The sequence below is a fragment of the Corvus moneduloides genome, chromosome 10, assembly GCF_009650955.1.
Source record: "Corvus moneduloides isolate bCorMon1 chromosome 10, bCorMon1.pri, whole genome shotgun sequence".
Taxonomy (NCBI): domain Eukaryota; kingdom Metazoa; phylum Chordata; class Aves; order Passeriformes; family Corvidae; genus Corvus; species Corvus moneduloides.
The window spans coordinates 1,392,862-1,414,779 of record NC_045485.1 but is presented as its reverse complement, the minus strand read 5'-3'; the positions used below and the strand labels follow the sequence as shown (position 1 = coordinate 1,414,779).

Here is a 21,918-nt window from a genome sequence, read left to right as displayed (position 1 = left end):
TCTCACTTTGATTTCTTTTGTAAGTGCAATGTTCAGTTCAGGGAAAACAGATTTCAGAGTAAAGCACCATTTACTGGGAGAAGCCTTTTTCCTTGGCAGCAAAACATCTTAAAAAATGTGCTTTCATTTGATCTTTCTCTTTCAGTTAGAGGTTAGACACTTTACACTGGCCTATATTTACATGGAAGATTAGCAGTCTGTGTATCACAGAATTGTTTCACTTGAAAAGTTGACATATATGACATTATTCCATGCCTTTTTCTCCATTTAAACATGAGAAATTTATGGTGAGGTCCTCGTGAGCTTTTCTCATTGCAAGCATTGCTGACAGATTAAGCGATGGTCCATTTCATATAACGCCTGTGTTGTGTGAATTGATAGGAGGAGAGCTGAGGCTTGGGGTTTAGTATACCTTGTGCAAATTTGGAGCAAGTGTCTTAACACTTGGCAGGGGGAAATATTTTTTGTAAATTTTCTGTGTCAAAAAAGGAATTTGTGTGCAGATATCAGCAGAAGCTGAGAGTGCAGTGTGGTGACTGGGTTGGCCTTCATGGTGAAAAACATGGAGGAAATAGACCATTTGACTTGGACACTGTGTTAATAAGGAAAAGAGTTTAGAAAAGGATTTGGCATCTTTATGTGTATGAATGTAGTGATGGTCCAAAGTTAGTTACCAAAACACTGATTTTTTTTTACCAGAGTGAAAGTGGTACCAATCTGAATGTTATGAAGATCTGGCTTTCTCAGAATGTTCTTTCTGCATCACTTGCAAGATCTATGCTTTGCTTTTTGTCTTTGTGCATTTGAAAAATGACACACTCACTGAGCTGTGTTGTGCGGAAAAGCCACATATGGAATGTCAAGGACTGAAGCCACGCTCATTTACAGCACTGGCCACTCCAATCACCACAACGATTTCATCAGCCTCACTTCAGAAAACAAGTGATGTTTGACTTATCTGGGCAAATGATATTTCAGAGCTGGCTTCAGCAATCTTTCTGTGGCTTGACAGTTGGTCTGCAACACATGAAACAGAGTAAACACTCTTTCATATTTGAAATTCGAAGCAGGCACCTTGAGGCATACCTTGAATGTGCTTCTGTTCCATATAGAATTATAAGAGAAGATTGATTTTTTTAATGTTTCTATGGCATTCCTGTTAAAATGTAAACTCACTCTGGGGCACTGGGAAGTACAGAGCTTGGATGCAACAATAGTTACACAGTTCCAGAAATTTTTCTGCAGCTGATGTCCTGATATGTTTTTAAGGAGTCTGTCTTCCTCTCAAGCTCAGCCACTTTTTTAACCATCCATTAATATTTTCTATGTACCTGAATAACAGTGCATGGAAGTCATCTTTCCATCCTCTTCAACTGTGTTTTAATCAGGCTCAGGAAATTTTTTCTGAGGAGCTGAGTTTCTCAGGTGTGAGGCAGACGTTTTGTTCCACATAGAATGGTAGAACAAGTAAATTGGGAAAATGGGAGGATTATTGAATGCATTTGGTTTTCATGTCATTGTCACTACCATGCACTATTGCTTTTTGCTGCCTTCCTCTTGAGATAAAAATGGGTTTGGTCCTTGAATTTATGAAGTTCAATTCTTCCTTTACAAATTCACAGCCTACAGACTTGGCCTTCGACTGGCTCCTCAAACAGAAGTGATTTGCATGTTTCTTTCATTTTCACTCTGCTGCAGAGGCATCTGTCCACGGGCTGGTGACCTTACCTGAACTTAATTCCTTGGGTGCATGCAATGCTATTTCACCTGGCTTCATGGTAAGTTTTTCCTATGAGTCAGCACAAATTAGTTGATTTCCTTGAACTTCATTTAGGGATGATGGCATGGTGTGGGTAAAGGTAATAGGCCATGAGTTCTAGCTCTAAGAGTTTTTCCAGCTGGCATCTTAGGCTGAGGAAAAAGAACACTCACTAATTACCTGATAGCTTCAGTTTTCTCACTCATTTTAGTGGAATTCACATATTGCGACTCTGCTCAGTCAGACGTTTTGGCCTGAGAAGTTCCTTTCCTTTGAGAGCGACTAAATGTAGCTGTTTGGAAGGAGATGGGAAAGACTAAAGCAGCACTCTTCAATCTTTTTGCACACTGGGCAAACAGATCAGTATTCAAAGGGACTTCTCCATAGGTGCAGAGCTGCCCCTCTTCTGAAGCCAGCTTTTAAGCTCAGGGTGGAGCAGTGGGTCCCAGTTCACAGAGCCTGCAGAGCTCTGCCTTCCCTAAAGCTGCACTGCCAGTCAACATGTGAGGCTGGGACTCCAGAGATACGTCTGCATGGCTGGACTTGAGACAGGGCTTGGTGGCTCCGTGCCAATGCTGGTGTTGCTGTGCTGCTCCTGATGGTAGTCAGCTCATGCAGTAGATTGTACAAAGTCACAGGCTGGGACAGGCGTTCAGGGAATTGCTGGAGAAAATGAAGGGTGAAAGGCAACAGTTGCTTAAGTGTGCTGTTTCAACAACTTGGCAGCTGGACATTGGCTTTCTCTGCAGAATTCATTAGAATGAAGCCTTTTTGTGCTAGCTGCAAATCTGGCCTGGTACACCTGTGGTTGATTTTCAACTTGAAACTAGAGAAAACATCCTAGAACCTAGGGCTCTCCCCCCTTATTGCCAGTGATTACACAGGCTTTTTGTTCCATGCCAGAGACCTGGAAGAGATTGCACTTGGGATGCATACAATTCAACTGGACATTGCTTTGTTGTGCTGGCCTTGCTGTTGATGCAAAGCTTTCTGCTTTTGTCCTCACATCTCTGGATTTACATTGGCTTCTGCTAATGAGACTTAAAAGGAATTAGAAATGACCTCAAATTAAGACTGGGCTGTTCCTGCAGAGCCATCCAAACTGTTTATTATACTGATCAGTTAAGCCCCACGAATTCCTCAAGTTAGTCAATGATGTGAACTGACAAGTTAAATTATTACAGTGAAAGCCCTGCTGTGCTAACTTAATTTATGTTGTAGGGCCTCAAACCAGATTTTTATCTGTGTGCTTCTTTGGGTTTTTTTTTTTTTCTTTTCTTTAAGACTAAAGTGAGAATTTTCTTTTTGAAAAACAGGTTTGCTGTGAGGATAAATTATATCAAGTCAGTTGTCCACTGAAACTACAAATAATGCTGCTTTTATTTTAAATTCAATAATACAGGCATCTGGAGCTATAAACACTTTCTACAAGTTGTGTGGCCCTGGGAAGATACAGACAACTTGCATCTGTATTGTATTGTATTGTTACCTTACCTGACTTGATATATTCAAATTAGGGGCATGCTTTTGATGTGAATGAGAAATTGGAGAGGAAAGCCTCATATAGAAGAGACAAAAACCTTGTGGATTCTGATGGGTACAGCCTTGGGAAAGGAGAGGGAAAGAGCTTTCTGCAGTGCTGTGGTCAGGTCTCCATTCCTCACTCAGAGCATCAGGGCTCGGGGCCATGGAAATGCTGCTGGAGTGCTGTGCTTAGTCAGCCTGAAGTGTATGACACAGTTGTGTACTCACAAAGCAATGTCGAGGGAGGTTTGGTGTCATGGCAATGATGCTGATGACAGCCTGAAAGAGAGGAAAATGAAAAGGATTTTTGACTCTTTACTGTATACTTATATAAGCCCTCAAGTGAGACAGCTTAAGGAAAAAAACTTTGCTGCCTTGAAGAAAAGGAGGAAGAACCAGTTTTGGCAGGTTTCCTTTGCATACAGCTTGCCCTGGTGTGTTATAGCATAATTTCTTCCTGCTGTTGTGTTCCATTTCCTTTGAACAAAGAAGTGACTTTTAAATGGTGCCTGTGAATGTATTTATGAGGAACCAGGGTTAAAAATAGTGATAAAAAAAAAAGTCTCTGAGCTGATAGTAGATTGTGTGCACTGGACTTGCTCTGTTTGGATAAGGAACAAAAGCTCCATCCATGCAACGTGCTCTCTTTGCAATCTTTACATGTGGGTTGAGCTGCAACAATCTGTGACTCTGGGCTAGGTGTTCATATTTGGGGATTGCTGGACCATGGCACACTGGCAGATAGATTCCAGTTATTCCAGGTATTCTAAACACTAAATATCCATTAATTATATGATTAATAGTACAGCCATTAGTAGTTGGGACTGACTTGCTTGACTCCTCATTGTGTTTTGGTTTCACTCCTTTCATATTTTTAAGGGTTTTGTCAAAGAGATCTGCAACTTCATATTTAATTACTTAAATACTATTGTCTTGGCAAATGGCCTTTTCTAAAATGCAAATACCTAAAATTTGTGAAAGAGCAAGATTTTTAAGTTAAAGTATGAGTTGGTGATGCAGTTTTTAAAGAAACCTGGGAGTAAATCCTCGATTTTCACTTAACTGAATGGATATTTGTTTTTCTTTTTCAAGGACGTTGTCCTGCAGTGCAATCAACCTACTTACAGTCCTCTCCACATGCATCTCCATAGATGTAGTGTCCAGCCCTTCACTAACAGATGCCATGAAGCTGAAGTTCAGCAGGAAGGAACCTGCTGTCCCAGCTGCAAACCCACAGTGCCAGGCAGAAGAGCTGCTTGAACATGCTATACAAATATCAAAGTCTCTTAAAGTCGAGTGGATACTTTCTATTGCAGTCTTCCTAGTATATGCACCTTATTTTCCTGCGGTTTTTTTTTCCTACTGCAATTATCTTAACTCAACAATATAGTTATCCATGCTCATGATCTACATGCTGCCCTTTCAATGTTGTATTTGACTGCTGAGTTCTAAGAATTGGGCAGACTTAGTGCATTTATATGGACTTACATTTCAAAGGTGTTGACATTTCTCGTGTTGAGAAAGGGTTGAGCCTTGAGGAGTAGGGCTATCAGCCTAGGCTCCACTGTCAGCTTTCAGCAAGGGTCCTCTGACTATTGCAGACTTGAGGGTTTGTGAGCTCTGAGAGCATCCTCTCACAGAGATGCTGGTTGCAGCCTGCTGCAGTCCAGGAGTGTTCAAGGTGCCTCCTGTAGGACCCCTGTTTATAGGGTCACAAGATGATTGGTTTTAGTCACAGTGAAATTCCACCCTGGCCACAATCCAGGCTGGTAATTACTGGTGTTTGCAAAGCTCCAACATCAATGTTTTCATGCCAGTCTGGTTACAGTTCAGGTAAGGAATGTTCCAGGGCTCTCAGGGTGTGACTGACTATTCCCACTCTCATCCCCCACCTTAGCCAGGCACCAGGAGTTCCTGGTACAGTCAGTGCTGCTCCCACCTTATCCATGCAAGGGTTCCCAGTACAGTCATGGGCTGCTTCACCCCTGAACCCACTACACAAAGATCAAGGCCTGACAGAAATTCTTGAGATCATGGAGCAGATCATATAAAATTTTTCTTTAACCAAGGCAGAGTTCCTGCAGAGATATCTTTGTGTAGGGGCAACTTTCAAGGCAACTCTTTACGACAGTGAGCAGCATATGTAACCAAAAGTATCACCATTTATAGTGAGTCGTTGGCACTAAATGTAGAGCACTTATTTTACCACTTCTGGCTCATGCTGAGCTAAATTTGGAAGACAGAATAGGCAATTCCAGTTCTTATCATGGGTGCTGTGCTTTTTTTGGGTATCTGAACTGCCACATGTCCCTTTTTGCTTGAAAACTGTGGCTTTTGTGTTGTCTTTGTTTAGTTGTCTTCATTCCCCAGTTATTATCAGGGGTTCAGTGAATACTGTACATCACAGCCTGAAAGACACACACTGGAGTCTCTGGTCACACTTACTCTTCTCTCTCCCTTTCAGAAATGTTACATGTTCCTTATGTTGCCCATAACCTCCCTCCTCCCAAGACACTGAGGCAAAGATCTTGAGCAGCATCTCCCTGACTGAATACCTCACTGACCCTGGGGTTTGTTCCTATCTCTTCATGTTCTGGGTGCTGAACTAACACGTCTGGCTGTTCAGGACATCAACAGGGTGTCTCAGAGTAGGAGTTAAAACAGACTCCTGAAGGCCCCTTTCCAGTGATCTCTCTCCAAAGTGGATTTCTCCCAGAGGGAAGATTTCCTCTTGCCTATGAGGACATCTGCTCACCAAAAATTATTTGAATGAATCCTTGAAGGCTAGCACCTTTTAATTTACTTCAGCTGATGATTAAATTTGTGTTATTTCCAAAATATGCTTTGCTTCCACATGCTCTCCTGCCGGCTGCATTCAGACACTTCCATGTCAGTGGATAATGTCTCTGGTCCTGCCAGTCACCTCTCATATCCTGCCTCACTGAGCCCTACCAGAACTGTGACTAGTCTGGCTGTTGGGGAGCAGATGCCATGGCAGTTAAGATGCTGTGCTTTATTCTGTATTTTAATACTTGCTGTGAACAGGGCCCTGAGGGACTGCAAGTCCCAGTCAAGGATGAGCTACCTTCTGGCTTTCAGTGCCTTGCACATGAAAATAGCTGGACCAGAATGCCTAATGCTTTCTAAACTACCTCAGACTTGGACGTGCCTCAGGCACCAGTTTCAAGCCACAGAACTATCAGGACAAGCATCTCAGTGGCAATCACTCCTGCTCCTTCAGTCTGTTACTTTTCCTGCAGTGGGTTGGTTTGGGTTTCTGTGAGCACATTTCATTGACTAAAAATTGGTCCCTTAAAAAAAAAAAAAAAAAAAGAAGAAACTCTGGAGTGGGGCAGTGCACCAAACTCCTTGTGAGCTGATAGGACCCATTTATGCTGGGCCTTGCAGAGAGCACACATGTTGACAGAAGGTAGAACCTTTTAGTTCAGTCTCAGTTGTCATCACTGCATTTTACCTGTTTTCACTCTGAAGACTTCCTTGGAAAAATTCTTCCTCTGACTTTTGCAAGGGTGACTGCTAGAGAGCATTTTGAGACTCTCCTGCTGTGACAACTCCCTTCAACAGCCCTTTCATAAAACCAAAAGAACAAATGCATTGGAAAAGAGCTTGTTTTACCTGTTTCCTTTGAAAAGTTTGTAAATGTTACTTTTAGTGTTTAGCTCCTAAAGGTCAATTAGTTCTTTTCTCTTATAAACAAAATTGGCCAGCTAGGGAGAACAGACGGTATAAAACTGGATATGGGACTTTGCCACTTCTCATTTGATGGCAGGACCTCCAGGCCACTGGTTAATAGCTTGCACCAGCAGTCTCTTCCTTCTGAACCCCAGCATTTGGCATCGAGCTATCTCACCGGTTCCCACTGCCCTGGTATTGCCTCTGCTGAGAACACTTGATAGAAATACCTGGAATTTACTTCTACATGTTTTTCCAGAGGCTCCTGCCATCTTTGAGGATTGTCAGTTGTGTTATTCCTTCTGACAGCTCTCCTTTATCCGTCCTCAGTGGGCTGTTATAAGTTTGTTTCCCATGATAATCCTTTCTAGTGACATTTTGCATGCATATTATTTTCTCCAAAAGTTTGCGTGCAAATTTTCATGGTAGATTGAATCTCTGCAGCTGAACTGGTGCATTAAGCTGGGAAAGTGGAGTGTATAAGGAAAATGCACTCCTAGGAGTTGACTTTAACTGGTGTTATAACTGGGTGCTGCTGTCTTTCCATTCACAATTTACAATACAAATGTCTTTTGGTTCTGCAACCCTTAAACACATAGGAAGGAGACAACTAATTTGCATGGGTAATCTTACGAAAGCCATCTTTGTAATGAAGTGCAAACTGTGATTCCATCCACTGTCAGTGTATTATGCTACTTCAATAGGCTTTCATTTCATTACTAGAAGTCAAGATTCCCTTATTAAACTTTTCTATTAAAACAGAGTGAGAAGGAGCTTCCAAAGTCCACATTGCTTCTGCTATGTCACTTGTATTATAATGTAATGTACATAGACAAATAAGATATCCCATTGTATTTGCCTATGGGTGTTAAATATGCCCTTGAAACCAAAGGCAAAGTGAAGCATAATAAAAAATACCATAGCAAGACAGCCTGATGGCACAACTTCCATTATTGGCTCTGTGAAGCAAGGTATTGAAAACTGAAGGACTTTAGGAGGCTGAGAACATCCTTAGCAAACTGCCTATGGGTATAATCCATTCCTGGGCCATGAGCTGGGCTGAGTTCACTGAGATAAGCTAATAGCAAATCTCTCTCCACGGGTGAGCAGGCTGCTGTCAGCCATAACCTTGGGACAGAACTGCAGTACTTCAGGTTGCCTAGGAAGCTTTATCCTAAGACTTTCTGTACTTTGACAGCTTTAGGAGGAACGGGTATTTCGGGTATTTTGGTGGGACTGTGTTTATCTGCTGGAACAGATACTTCAGTGGTGATCTGGTCATTGCCTGAGGTGGTGTGCTGAACACTCCTGGTGCTCTTGGGAAACACTTGGGAGAAAGTTGGAATGGATATGTCAGGCAGACTGCTTAAAAATGGGAGAACAAGAAGAGAATATTTGCGATGCAGGACAATGCAGGTCAAATTGGAATAAGCTATAAAGATCCCTGTGTTTCTCTCTAGAACTGTGTGGAAAAGAACTGTTCTGTGCCAGGGGTGGGAATTACAAAATCTCTGAAGTTGGAATAAAATACAAATGATTTGAAGTGCCCACTGAAGGTGAATAGTGCTAGTGGCGGGACACCTGCTCCTTGGTACCTGGGAGCATGTGAATCAGTGCCCTTCCACATGGTGGGCTCTGCTAGAGATATGGATTCTTTTTTCATCCCATTTCACTATTCTTGGCTGATGACTAGTGATTAGGATTAGTGAGGTCCTTTCAAACATTTCTCCTGCCTTTCATATCTCTTAAGGAAGGTGGAACATCACATTCTTTTTTTCTTGTAATGTTTTACCTCCCCTGTGTTACTTCTTCTTAATAAAGCTAGTGCAATTAAAAGGTCATTATTTGATCTTTGTGGAGAATCTCTACTGTGCCATATTTCCTTGTGGCTGCCAGGAATGATCAGCCTCAAGTGACTGGAAGTTGGGCAAAGCTGAGGACAGACAATAGCAGAGATCCTGATGTGGATATTGTCGATCCAAGGCTTGAGATGCAGCTGGAATTTTCCCATAATGCAGAACAGAAGCACAGATATTTCCAAGGATGACAGAGTAGCTTGCTGGGGTTCTTGAAAATATTTTTCTGCTAAATGAACGTTCTGTCCTCTGTGGACTTGACTAAAAGAACAGATCATAATATATCCTAGAAGTAAAAAAATAAACTTCTTGAAGCCTGTTTGTCAGCAAAACTCTAGAAGCAGCAATTAAATATACTCTAAAATGTTGGGGGAAAACTCTAGACTTGCTGCTCATGACTGGACTTTAATTCATACTTTTTTTTCTATATTGAAGAGGTGGGACCTTTCCTAGATTGATTTTTTTTCCATTCTAAATGTTATGGAATTATTAAGCAACTTTTGAGAGTGCACTAAATTTATGGCCATTATTTTCTAATGAATTCTGGTTGAACTGACAACTTTAATCAATTCTACCTTTCAGAAATATAAATAGGAAGGAGAAAGAAATAAATAATGTTTTGACCACAAGGCAATGCAGCATTTGGAAATGAAGCTTGAAATGTCCAACTAAGTTGCATTAATGAAATATCAGGCCTCAACTTTGTAACCCTGGTTGGGATGTCATGGAACCCAGTGCTGGCATGTGGAGGCTGTCTTGGAGATTTCCTTTAATCTTCCAAGCTGGCAGGGTATGAAAGATTAAAATGCTCTGGATCTACCAGACTTGCCACCTCTAGTTCAGGCTAGTTATTAATGTGCTATGTGAACAGCAATTCTTTATTAATTGTACTGCTGGCCAGTGATCAATGTGACAAGCTTAGCAAAGAGCACAGTTATTCATCAGAGAGTTGTCAAGTAGTAATTGCCCTCATATGCATTAGAATAAGGCAGTGTGAGAGTCAGAATGGGCGAGCTTTTAACCTTTTTTTGGGGCAGGTGTCAACAAAATTAAAATCTGCTAAGGTACTAGTAAATAAATAAATTGGAAAGGCATTTATTTGCTCTGATACTATCACACCACTATAAAGCAAGACAAAGGGTCATACTTTAGCAGCATTTATATTTTTAAATGTTTTTTAAAGTGTGTTCAACAGATTCTTTTCTGTATACACTGTTATCAGTTACACTTTTGTAAGGGCAGGCACAGGGTTTGCAGTTTTTTCCTTATAAAGAAAAATGGAATAGTTGAGATGTAATGTTGTAACTGTTCTTTAGACTATAAAATGTACAATTGTGCAACCATTGTTACAAGCAGAATTTATTTAGATCTGCCATGACATTCTTTCACCTTTTGTGGGAAAGCACATCAGTAATAAAATGTCAATGCTTTTCTTTCTGCAGAGGTGAAGACTTACACTTTTCACCAAAGACTGCTATTTTTGGGGTTGGCAGAAGCCCTGTGGAAGTGGCAAAGGTAAGGCTGAATGTGTAGTCTCTGTCCTGGTCCCTGCTGTACCTGACAGTATTAAACTTTCTCACATCATGTGTTTCCCCCATCATCCAAGATAACTGTATGCTTCAGCTGTGGTGCTTGCACAGGCTGTCTGCTGGGTGCAGTGCTGCTTTGCACATGTATGTGAGTAAGTGTCTTGCCTTATAACATCAATTGTCATGGAGCTTTGTACTTCAATTTATGTATAATACATGCACAGACAGGACTCATCTTTTAGAATGCACGCTATCTGCATTTTGTTTTGCTTTTACTGTGCTTACTTTGTTTTCATGAGTTCCTGTGAACCTATTGAACTGAAGATTTAGAGTGAACCTATCCCAGAAGTTAACGTTTCAGAATACAGCTGAGGCTAAACCTGGCTGTAAATGATAGTTTATTTATCATGCACCTTAGTGATGGTGTGTTAGGCTGGTTCTCTAGGCCTTCCATCTAACACATTTCAGATTGCTAAACTCAGTAGAAGAAATCACAGAATCCTAGAACGGGTTGGGTTGGAAGGGACCTTGAAGGTCTTGTTCCAACCCCTGCCATTGGAGATGGGGCAGCCACAGCTTCTCTGGGCAACCTCTGCCAGGATCTCACCACCCTTACAGTCAAGAATTTCTTCCAGTTATCTAACCTAAACCTTCTCTATTTCACTCTCCCTTGTCCTTTCTCTACATGCTCTTGTAAAAAGCTCCTCTCCATCTTTCTTGTTGGCTCCCTTCAGGTACCAAAGGCCACATTTGAAGCTTCCCAGATGGAACAATCCCAATTTTCTTAACCTTTCCTCATAGCAGGGAAGCAGGGTGTTCCACCCCTACACTCGTCTTGGTAGCCTCCCTCATAATAATGGATTGAGGTCAGAGATGGGCCGATTGTGGAATAAAGTTAAGATTTGTTGAAAAATAGAGCACTTTGGTAGGAAAGGCTGAGCAAAGGACAGCCAGTATTTAGGCTATTGAAAGGAAAGCTGACAATGTATATAGTTTAGACTTGCTCATGATAGTCCATAGCCTGTGTGATAATGAGACCTGTGCAGATTGGATTTCCTTGGCATTCAACAGCATTGTTTTTAATGATCTCATCTGGAATTTCTGCTTCTGCCTTGCTAGTCAAAATGATCTCATCTAAATACTGAGGAAAATGCTGATAGAGACCACTTTATCACGCTCCTAATGCATGTTATCAAGATAAGAAATAAAATGTTCTGAAAGTAGGTATGAGAGATTCTTTGTCCAATTTCAAACCCACACAAATAGACAAGGGTGAAACCATTAGTGTGATCAGCTTAGAAAGAAAATGAGCAGTGAACATGAAGTGGGAGGAAGGAGAATTCATTTATGGAACACACTGAAGCATCAAGCAGAGGACTGTTTAGGCATTTCTGCTCTTTCTAGTAAAATGAGGCACAACTGCTGGAAACTGTCTCATGCTTTACAGTATAAGTGTATATTTTTATTGCACATGATACAAGGCAGCCAGTGTTTTATTACTTAAAGAACAAACTCAGACAAAAATCTTAATCCACGCATGTAGGAGGGCATTGTCAAGAAGAAATATTCTGAAAGGCAGAATCTTGCAAAGACTCAACTCAGTGTATAAATTAGTAAAGCCTCATCTCAGCTTCCCCAGCACAAGTGTGAGCAGTGCTCAAGGCACGTAGTCATCACTGCAACCTGTGGCAAGACAATTAACTTGAAAAAAGTATTCCTTGCAAATTCTCTGCAATGTGTTTTTTCTAGCAACTCATTCAAATGCAACTTGGTTTAGCCAAATTCTGACATCCAGCCTTGAAACTCTTTGCCTCAATGCCTGAAAAATTTTGTTGACAGCCTTATAGTCTGCTTTGACAAGTGTCAGACCGGCTGCTACAGTTTCTCTTGTTCCCTGATTCCTCCTCATCACTGTGTTTACCTACAGCTTTTGATACTCTGGCTAGTGTTGGTGTGGTCTTCAGAACACAGGAATTTAAGGCTGAGTATCCTGGCTTTTGTATGTCACAGTAAATTAGAGGATTTAAATCAGTGCAGTTCTAAAAATAAATGTTCCATTTATTATTAAAATAAATGAAATAGGAGAGTGCATTTGTTTCACCATTTGTTTTCTGTAGACAGGTTTTATTCTGTTCTCTATTGGGTTAAACCGGGGCCTTTGACCCTTGAATAATGGAGCAGTCATCAAAGAGAGATGAGTTTTGAGGAATAAACATGGTAGCTTGATAGTAATGCCTGAGCAGTTAAAGCTTTCAAATCGACTGGTGCTGTTATCTGTTTTAATATTTCATGGAATGAGGGGGAGATTTTCATACCCTGTGGACAGAGCATGTTTGTGCTTGTGTTGTACAGGGATGCAAGCAGGGGTGAGGAAATGCTATGTCTGTATTCGAAATGTGCTGCCTTTCCTGAATAGCACAGAACTGTGCTGAGTACTGAAGGTGAACAAATTAAAACTAAGTGTATTTTTAAGAGTTAATCTTGTGTGTGTAATATCTGCACTGAAAGCCTCGTTTTTGGGCAGCTCCCTGCAGGCAGGAGATACAGAGCAAAATTCCTGTCTGATATTACACAGGAGATCATATTGAATTTATCATCCCTTTGCTCTGCTCTTTTGATCCTTAGATTTTCTTTAGCTAAAGGTTATGGCTTTTAATGATAAATTTAGATTCTATAATACATAGCTGGAGACACCAAGCAGTCAGAGCCTTGAGTACATACATGGGGATTACAAGGTAATATTTTTTCTGTCAGGATATTTTTGACTGTGTTTTTTTGTCCTGAGATAGAGACGAAAAATTCTCCAGGTACTGTTCTGTTCCTGGACATCAGGAATTGATAACATGCCCTTTGAATAGTGAGCCCCATCCAGACATGAGATGAAATTCAGGGCAGTCCAAGATGCTTCACTTAAAAAAATGAAACTCCTGAACTAAAGGTGGGGTGGAGAACTGAAGCCCTGAAAATGACAACTGTGTTTTATTTCTTCCCACCATGCACAGGTTGCAGCTATTTCAGTGTTCAGCATCATGCCTGACCATTGTAGTGCTTGACATCAAATAACCTTCCAACCCAGTTGGAAAAAACCAGCATTTGATGGCATTTTCCTTCATAAGCAGAGGGAGCTTGGTAGGCCACCTGACCAGCTCTGGGTAAAGTTCAGCTAAGGGACTTTTGTATGATCTTTCAGTTGGAAAGCACAACAGAAGAGGAAAGGTTGTGTGCTGTCAGAAGTCCTGTGGGTCAGGCAAGACACCAAACAAGTGGCTGAATGTGTTAGTTGTAAAAGGTCAGATTTTGATCTGTTAATCTGATGTGAGTTAGAGTTTTTCATAAAATTAAATTCTTACAAACATCTTACTCAGTTTTCTTAATTACATGGAGTTTGAGGTATATTTGGTAAATATTTCTAAAGCAGTATCTGCTCAGATAGGCCTGATCCAAACAAACTGTCAGTTGCACTTCAAACCTTTTCCCTTAGTCTGCCTCCAATGTCTTTTGCAGTGTGGACTTAGTGTGACCCTCCAGGTGACAGCAACACATGGCATGGCTGTCCACAGCCATTCTGTCTGGCGTTCCCTCTTCTGTTTTCTTCTGCTAAGCTTCTTCATCTGTTGTTACTAAGAGTTTCAGGTTTGGAAGAATGGAGCAGTCTCCAGGAACCCAGGAGAGTATGGGTTCATTCTGCCTCTAGTATTATACACACATGCTCCTATATGTGTGCTATATAGTTTGGCCAAAATTCAACTGGAACTCAATCAGCCTAGTGCCACAAAAGGCATTAAAAAGTAAATACATAGCAGCAAAAGGAGGGCTAAGGATAATCTCCCATCTTTATTGCATGCAGAGGAAAATATAGTGGCAAAGGATGAGGAAAAGGCTGAGATACTTAAAGCCTTCTTTGCCTCAGTGGTTAGTAGTAACTCCAGTTGTTGTCCAGGTACACAACTCCCCAAGAGGCAAGACAGGGACAGGGAGCAGAATGAAGCACCATAATCTGGGGGGGAATGCTCAGTGACTTCCCACACCACTTAGACACACACAAGTCTGTGGGGCCATCTGGCATTCTCCCAGGGGTACTGAGGCAGCTGGTGGGAGTGCTCACTGTCCATCATTTACCAGCAGTCTTGGCTACTGGGGAGGTCCTGGCTGACTGGAGGTGAGCAACTGTGATCCTTACCTACAAGAAGGGCCAGAAGGAGGCTCTGGGGAACTTCAAGCCCGTCAGCCTGACCTTGGTGTTGGGGAAGGCTGTTTAGTCTGGAGAAAAGGAGGCTCAGGAAGGACCTTACTGTTCTCTATAACTAGCTGAAGGCAGATTGTAATGAGGTGAGGGTTGGTCTCTTCTCCCAAAGAACAAGTGACAAGACGAAAGGAAACAGCCTCAAGTCGCACCAGGGTTTAGATTGGATGCTAGAAAAAAATTCTTCATGGAAAGGGTTTTCAAGCATTGGAACAGTCACCACCCCTGGAGGGATTTAAAAGATGTGTAGATGTGGCACTTGGGGATATGGGTTAGTGGTGAGCTTGGCTGTGCTGAGGGAATGATTTGACTTGAGGAACTTAAAGGTGGTCTCCAACCTAAGGATTCCCTAGCTCTGTATGTGTGTGTATGTACATATACATACGAATGAGACTTATTTCCTCATACACTAAGTTTTGTGCTTCCCTTTTGGAATATTTCTTTCTATTTTGCAGTGTCACAGTGTATAGATAGGACAACTGAGATCAGGAGCTGTCTGCTTTGGTACTTTGCAGGAATCCACAGCATATCTTGAGTTCACTCCAGGTGAGAGAAAGAACACAGTGAAAGGAGTGTAACCCCTTGTTAGGAGAGTAGAGGTTATGTCAGGGAGGAATAAAATGCTCTGTCCAGATTTTTAAAAAAGACAAACAATTGTCAGATGTTTCTGTCCCATCCTCATGCCCAAGCCACAAAAGAAGTCTTCTTAAATGTCTTGTTTGATCCATATGCAGTCCTACTTGGTATCTTAAGTCATGCTTATATAATATCACTCTAAGATTAGCAATTTCCTGTAGGAATATTTGAATTGCATATCATAGACAATTAATATAAAAGTCTTTTTGTGGTGCCTTTCGTCTCAAGAGTCTGAGAAATTTTCAGTTTTGAAAAAAGAAGATGAAAAAATGTTCTTTTTCTGGTCTTTTTAAGCTTTACTGTATTAAAGAGCTCTTGTGGTTGGCATCACACCATTAAAAAGTCAGAAGCTGATAGCCACGATATTTCATGTGTGGTAGGCTTTACAACAAATTACAAAACTGACTGCTGAGACTATCTAAGTTGCTGGAAAAATGGATTTAATTGTCCATTCTGAAACTATTTCCAGGATCAAATAGAATTTCTTTAACTACACGTGCTCTTTATAACCCTGGTTCAATTCCGTTGCAGTAAATCTGAGGGGAGAGCAGAACGGCAAGTTAAAAACAGCACTGAGGTTTTATAGCACCAACATTAAACTATATGTCATCTTGAAATTAAAGTACTGGGCTGAAAGGTTTTCTACTCACAATGATTTGTTACTACGTGGATATCTAATTTGCATTTTAAAATCTCTTCCTGCCCAATGGCCAGGAGCATGGTGTGTATGTGTGGAGAGGAGTGTGTGTGCCTGTGTGGAGGGGTCTGTTTCTTTGTGACCTCCATTGGCCTTTTGAATTTTGTCTTGCTCAGGTTTGAAGAAGTTCCTCCCATTTTGTGAGAACTCTGTTTTGTTGCTGTCACCAGCTACATAGGCTATTAAATGACTAGTGGGGACAAAATAAGAATTAAGCACAAAATCATTGAAAATCAAATCCAGTAAGGACTGTATAACAGCAATGTGTGTTTATATATGAAATTAGTACAGACACTTCCATTTTGTCCTTGTTTAAGTGGTTGCTGGAGATTCAAGGCAATGGAAAATTCGGCCTCTTACACTGATTCTGGAATATATAAACATTTTGACACTTGATATTTGTAAAGTCCAATGGTAAAGGGCGTTGCTCTCTGTAAGCTGTATGTGCTTGCGTGTAAGTTGCCTGGAATGGGAAAGGTGCTTTCTTCCTTCTGTCAAAGGAGCCTGAAAAAATGCTTTTCTGCACCCTGGCTGATTCTCTTTCCAGTTCTGATACTCCTGGCTCGTTCCACCAGCCTTGGGCAGTGAGCTGCTCCCCATGTTGCACTCAGGTGCGTGTCTTGGGTTTAACTGGCTTTTAGCTTGTGAGTGCCCAGCTAGGTGGTGCAAGAGGTCTTGTTCTCCCTTGCTGCTTACTAAGGTTGTCCAGTTCCTAAGAGCACTTTTGTGGTGAGACCTTGAGCCTGCAGGTCTGTGACAGGGGGCTGTTGCCCCCACATAACCTACTGTTGTACGTGCAGTGGCTCTCAGCATCATGCACCAAAGTTTTTTTCCTGAAGTAATTCAAAAGTGAAGCATCTGAGGGTGTGATTTTCTTTTTTCAGCTTTGGAATGAGCAGGGTGACTGAGATGTATCACAGAATGGTTGAGGTTGGAAGGGACTTCTGGAGGTCGTTTGTCCCCCAGCAGGCAGGCTGAAGCAGGGCCAGCTGGAGCTGGCTGCCCAAACCATGTCCAGATGGCTTTTAAATGCCTCCAATACTGGAGATTCTACAAACTCTGTGGGCAAGCTGTGCTAGTCACCCTCACAGTTAACAAAGCATTTCCTTATGTTCAGCACCTCCTGTGTTCCAGTTTGTGCCCATTGACTCTTGTCCTTTCACTGGGCACCACTGCAAAGGGCCTGGCACCACCTTGTCAACACCTTCCACTCAGGAATTTGTATGCATCAGTAAGATCCCCTTGGGCCTTCACTTCTCCAGGCAGCACACTCCCAGCTTTCTCAGCCTTTCCTCATTTGTGATGGGCTCCAGTCCCACAGTCATCTTGAGAACCCTTCATGGGGCTGCCTCCAGCACGTTCATGTCTCTGTTGCACTGTGGAGCCCACAGCTGGACCCAGCACTGCAGGTGTGACCTCAGCAGAGGGGAAGGATCCCTCCCTCAGCCTGATGGTGATGGTCTACCTAATAGCCCTCTTTGGGCCAAGGGCCCACTGCTGGCCCATGTTCAACCTGATGTCCACCAGAACACCCGGGGTCAGTGCAGAAAGGAGCAGGTTTGAAGCCAGAGGGTCTCACTCTTGGCTTCAGGCATTGCCTATACCTCCCTAGGGCTGGTCTCTAGGGAGCCCTGGCACTGCCTGAGCTCTTACAGGGGAAGAGCACAGGAGTTCAGCCCATGAGAACAAACAGATCTCCTCCCCTCAGTCCCACTTGGAGCTGTGATAGGCTGAGGTGGATTGCCTGGCCTGCAGGTCTCTCTGCACGATCGCCCTTGCTTAGGAGGGTAGGTAAATGTTTGAACATCAGCCTTGTGATTGCTGTGAAGGGCATTTGATCTCAGGAAGTGCAATTGAAGGGATCAACACAGGATTTGGAGAAGGGATGTGAATTTTTGACTGGCAGTTCAGACCTGTGGTGTATTTTATCAAATAGGAGGGTGACTATTTAAAAATATTTTAAAATAATTTAAAAAATATTTGAGGTAATTTTTTAAAATTATGAGCATAATCACTGCAAAGCCCATGCTCATTTTACAGTATATTTGTAATTTCATTATTTAAAGAGCTTTTTATTTTCATGTTTATGCCCTGGGGACTTTACAAACTGTGATCTAGTCTAAAAATGTGAGATTCCTTCTGAGAATACTTGCTGTGCCAAAATTTGGGGTTTTTTCCTTTTTAAAGAATGAACAATGTTCAAATTAGATAATTCCAGCATTTAAGAAGCAGTGTGGGGAAAAAAGAGAGGAGGAAGTGGCGTGGCAGGGAGCATCTTCATTGTGTTTTTTTCTTTTGAAGGGAGAAGATTAGTGAATCAGTGTAGTGTGTTAACAAAATTTTTCTGCAGTTTTGTATCATAAGTCATAAAAGACATGAATCAAATGTGGGTTTATTTAAAATACATTAACAAGGCTTTTGCAAAAAATTAACTTGTAAAATGAACAGAACAATTTTCTCCTGTATTTTTGATCATTCCTTTTTAAGCAGTGAGCATCTCAATTCCTGGAATGCGTGAAGAACAGGCTTTTTATTTGGAGATGTAGAGAATTTCGCTGTCAGGAAACTGAGTTATGTTATAATAGAGTAACAGTGTATTAGGCCTTGGTAAACCAGCTGTGATAAATCTAAAACTGAAATTAATTAAACATGACTCTTCCTAGATTTTTATTTGTTGCTTTTGCCTATTATTTTTAGTCCTGTCCACTTAAGATGGAGTCAATAAAAAGCCAAAGCGCTGCAAGAATGTGACTACTCTTTGCTTACGTAGCACCTCAAGAAGCATGGCAGGATACTTGTGAGACAGCCTGTTCTGAGAACTTGATATTCTGAAGAACTAAAAGATTTGGGTAGCTTACCTAGCTGTCAATTTTTCAGGCTTTTCAGCCAAGGTTGCTACTGCATGCCAAATCTTGCAGAGGCTTAATTTGAGATACAGCACCCAGCTCAACAAAACTGTGTCTGTCCAAAGCAGGACTGAAGGTGATAAAATTAAATGAATAGCTATGTTGTTTCCAGGGTAATCAAATTCAGTAGTTAGGAGTTCAGTAATATGTAGTCTTTTATATAGCCCCTCAGTGTTATAATTAATTCAGTCTTCAATTTGGCAGGTTGTGGATTATGGTTAGATTATCACCCTGATGTGTGCCAGCTGGACTTCATTGCACCTTAAGGCCTTTAATTTGAAGATTATCTGGAGCCTTGATCCTAATGCTGGTGACCTCTGTTATCTCTGGTCTTCAGAAAGTGTTTCTTTGCTGGTCCATTTGCACTGAGCAGCACAGCAGGCAGCCATCCACAGTATTTGTGGAGGTTCTGCTAATGACTTAGGATCAGCACCTACCCTCCAATTACAGTTTACTAATCTGTAAACTAACAGCTGCTGGGGTCTCTGTGGTTTTTCAGAAATGTGATATATTTTCTGTACCTAAATGAAGAACTGTGGAATGGTTTTGATTAGGAGTTAGGAGAGCTACAGGTACAGTGGTGCTCTCTGCTTGATTAGCTAAGTCTGAACCTTTAAAGTAGCTGGCTTTAGAAGTCAGTCAGACTGGGAATTGAGCAGGGATATGTTTTTAGGGCAGTCTGTGAGCAGAGAACAGAAGAGGTCTATCTAAAAAATAAACTCAGCTGCTTACTGTTTATATGACCATATCCTTGATCTAACATGAAGTTGTTGCCTCCCTTCTGTTCAATGGAATTAAGATTAAAGGCTTGTTTGAGTTTTAAACAGCTCCATGGGTAAATGCAGATTTCTAAGATATAGACCAAAAACCTTTAAAAAGACCCTGTCAAAAACCAGGTATTGGAAACCCTTTTCAAAATACTGCTATTCCTATAAACTTCCTTTCACACAATATTATGTCAAACAATTCACCACTTATGACCCCACTCCGGAGGATTTGGGCACTGGGGCACTGGTTGTGATGGTGCTCTTAGATGTATCTGTTCCAAACTCAAACTTTACCTCAATTTTTCACCACTGTAAATAAAAGTCAGACTACAGGCTGTTAGCATTAATTTGTTTCTGCTATGTGCAACTTGCTGGAGGGTGGAAAGAAACATTCCAAGTTATGTGGCATTATTGACAACAAATACATTCATGGAGAAGATTTAAACATGAAAGGAAAATAGTGCCAAGGGGCTGTGTGGCTCTGGCTTTGAACCACAGCAGGAGCCTGACCCTATATCTGATACAGCCAAACTGTTTGCTGCTGCTGTTTGTAATGTCATCCATAGAATTACTTTGCAAGTGGCAGATTTTAGGTTCTGGCTCGAACTGGGATGTCGTGCACACCCATGAGTTAGCATCTCTGCTGATACAGTAGTAGATAAATTTCCTCTGTGTTGTGCTCTCCCCATAGCTCACATTACTGGTAATGGGAACTTAATGAATAAATCCCACGGCAAGCACAGCACTGAACTTAATTCAAACTTGTGAAGAATCTGAACTAAATATTTTATTTTTTTTTTGTATCCTCAGATAGGTTCCTTGAGTAGAGGCTTGCCCCAAACTTTCAGATGTCAAAATGTTCTAGGAACAGCACCTTTTTATTCAACTGATACAGTCATAAGAATTCAAACATCCTTTGGGGAGTGCACAGCTTATACCTAAAGATTATTCCAGTTACAGGAGTTTGTTTTAAAGAGGATTTGTGTATTCAGCACAAGCTCTGGATTTACAGCATTTAACTTGCAAGTTTCAGTCAATGGGCTCTCTGCCCAAAACCTCTAAAATACTTTTCCAAACCACAAAACCAACAAGACTCCTTCTGAATCAGCTCTCAGACTCCAATTTCATTACTTATTTACTCTGAGCCTTTTCAATTAGTCTGGCAATATTTCTAGGAAGTTACCAAAATGGGGTACTGAGCCAATAAAAAAAGAAAAAAAGAATCCTTTCTGTCATGGGATATTTGTTGCACAAAATGTCCAGAAAGTACCTCTGAAGCTGCTTCAGTGCAGTGACTTCACCTGCTCAGAGCCTGAGCACTACACAGAGATATTCACAGGGACCTGTGAAGCTGCCTCCCAGCAGCAGGGGTGATGGACAAGTTGCCAGTTCTATTTATGGCTTTCCTTGTAGGTAGCTCTCCTACAGCTTTTCTCACAACATGTTTCCAAAAATTATAAAGTGCTGTACACAATTTGTCTTTCTAATCCGCATTCTTTAGTGCTATTGAAATAACAGGATTTTTTGTTCTTCTTATTTAGCTATGAAACTGGTGGATAATCCTTTCTAGTTAATCCAAAATATTCAGACATTAAAGAAATATTTTAATTTAAAACATTTCCTTTAATTTTTGAGGTATAAACAGCTTTGGGAAAAGTATCCAAAATGTTTTATTGAGAATGTTAAAAAAAAAAAAAAAAAGAACAAACTTTTGAACTGTATTTTTGCTCAAACTCTTTGTGTTCAGTCCAAATATACAAATAATTGAGATATCAAATTATGGATTTTTAAAGTAAATGCAATAAGGAAAAAATCTTGGCAAGTTCTACTAGTCTCATTTTCCTTTGAGCGCAGCAGAGAAAATTTGGATAAAAAGCAAGCAAAACTTATTTTGTTCCTTTCAGTACAGCCTGTGCCTCCTGACCTTCTCAGGTTGTGCATAGAAACGCCCTCTACAGCTTCAGATGGAGTTTTGGGAAAACCTTGCAGAGTGTGATCCCTGCTACCTAGGTGTGGCTTGAAAGAGCAATCTCAAAAAATTCAAGACAATTTTTGTTGCAGATCAGTTCTCGTGTCCAGTATGTGAGGCTTAGCACCAGGCTGAACCATTGCCCAGGCCCAGCTCCTCCTTAGGGGCTGCTTCCCTTCCGCTGTCCTTACGGAAATTACGCGGCTTCGGGCCAGCTCGGGGTCATCTGCTGAGGGAGGACCCTTTGGCAACTCCCGGCTCTGAAATCTGAGAGCATCCTTTCAACCTATGACAAAGCAGGGAGGATGTTCCACAAGTACTGCACTGATGCTGTGGAAA

The 21,918-nt window shown here is 41.3% G+C and overlaps 1 long non-coding RNA gene across 1 annotated transcript in view; it reads left to right on the top strand.

Moving 5' to 3' along the window:
* The first annotated feature begins 1,620 nt into the window (after positions 1 to 1,620).
* Positions 1,621 to 21,918, top strand: part of LOC116448918 — a 118,521-nt gene continuing 98,223 nt past the window's right edge. Inside the window, exons 1-2 of the long non-coding RNA XR_004242155.1 lie at positions 1,621 to 1,778; positions 10,275 to 10,347. This is a non-coding gene — a long non-coding RNA (uncharacterized LOC116448918). The remainder of the gene's footprint in view (positions 1,779 to 10,274; positions 10,348 to 21,918) is intronic.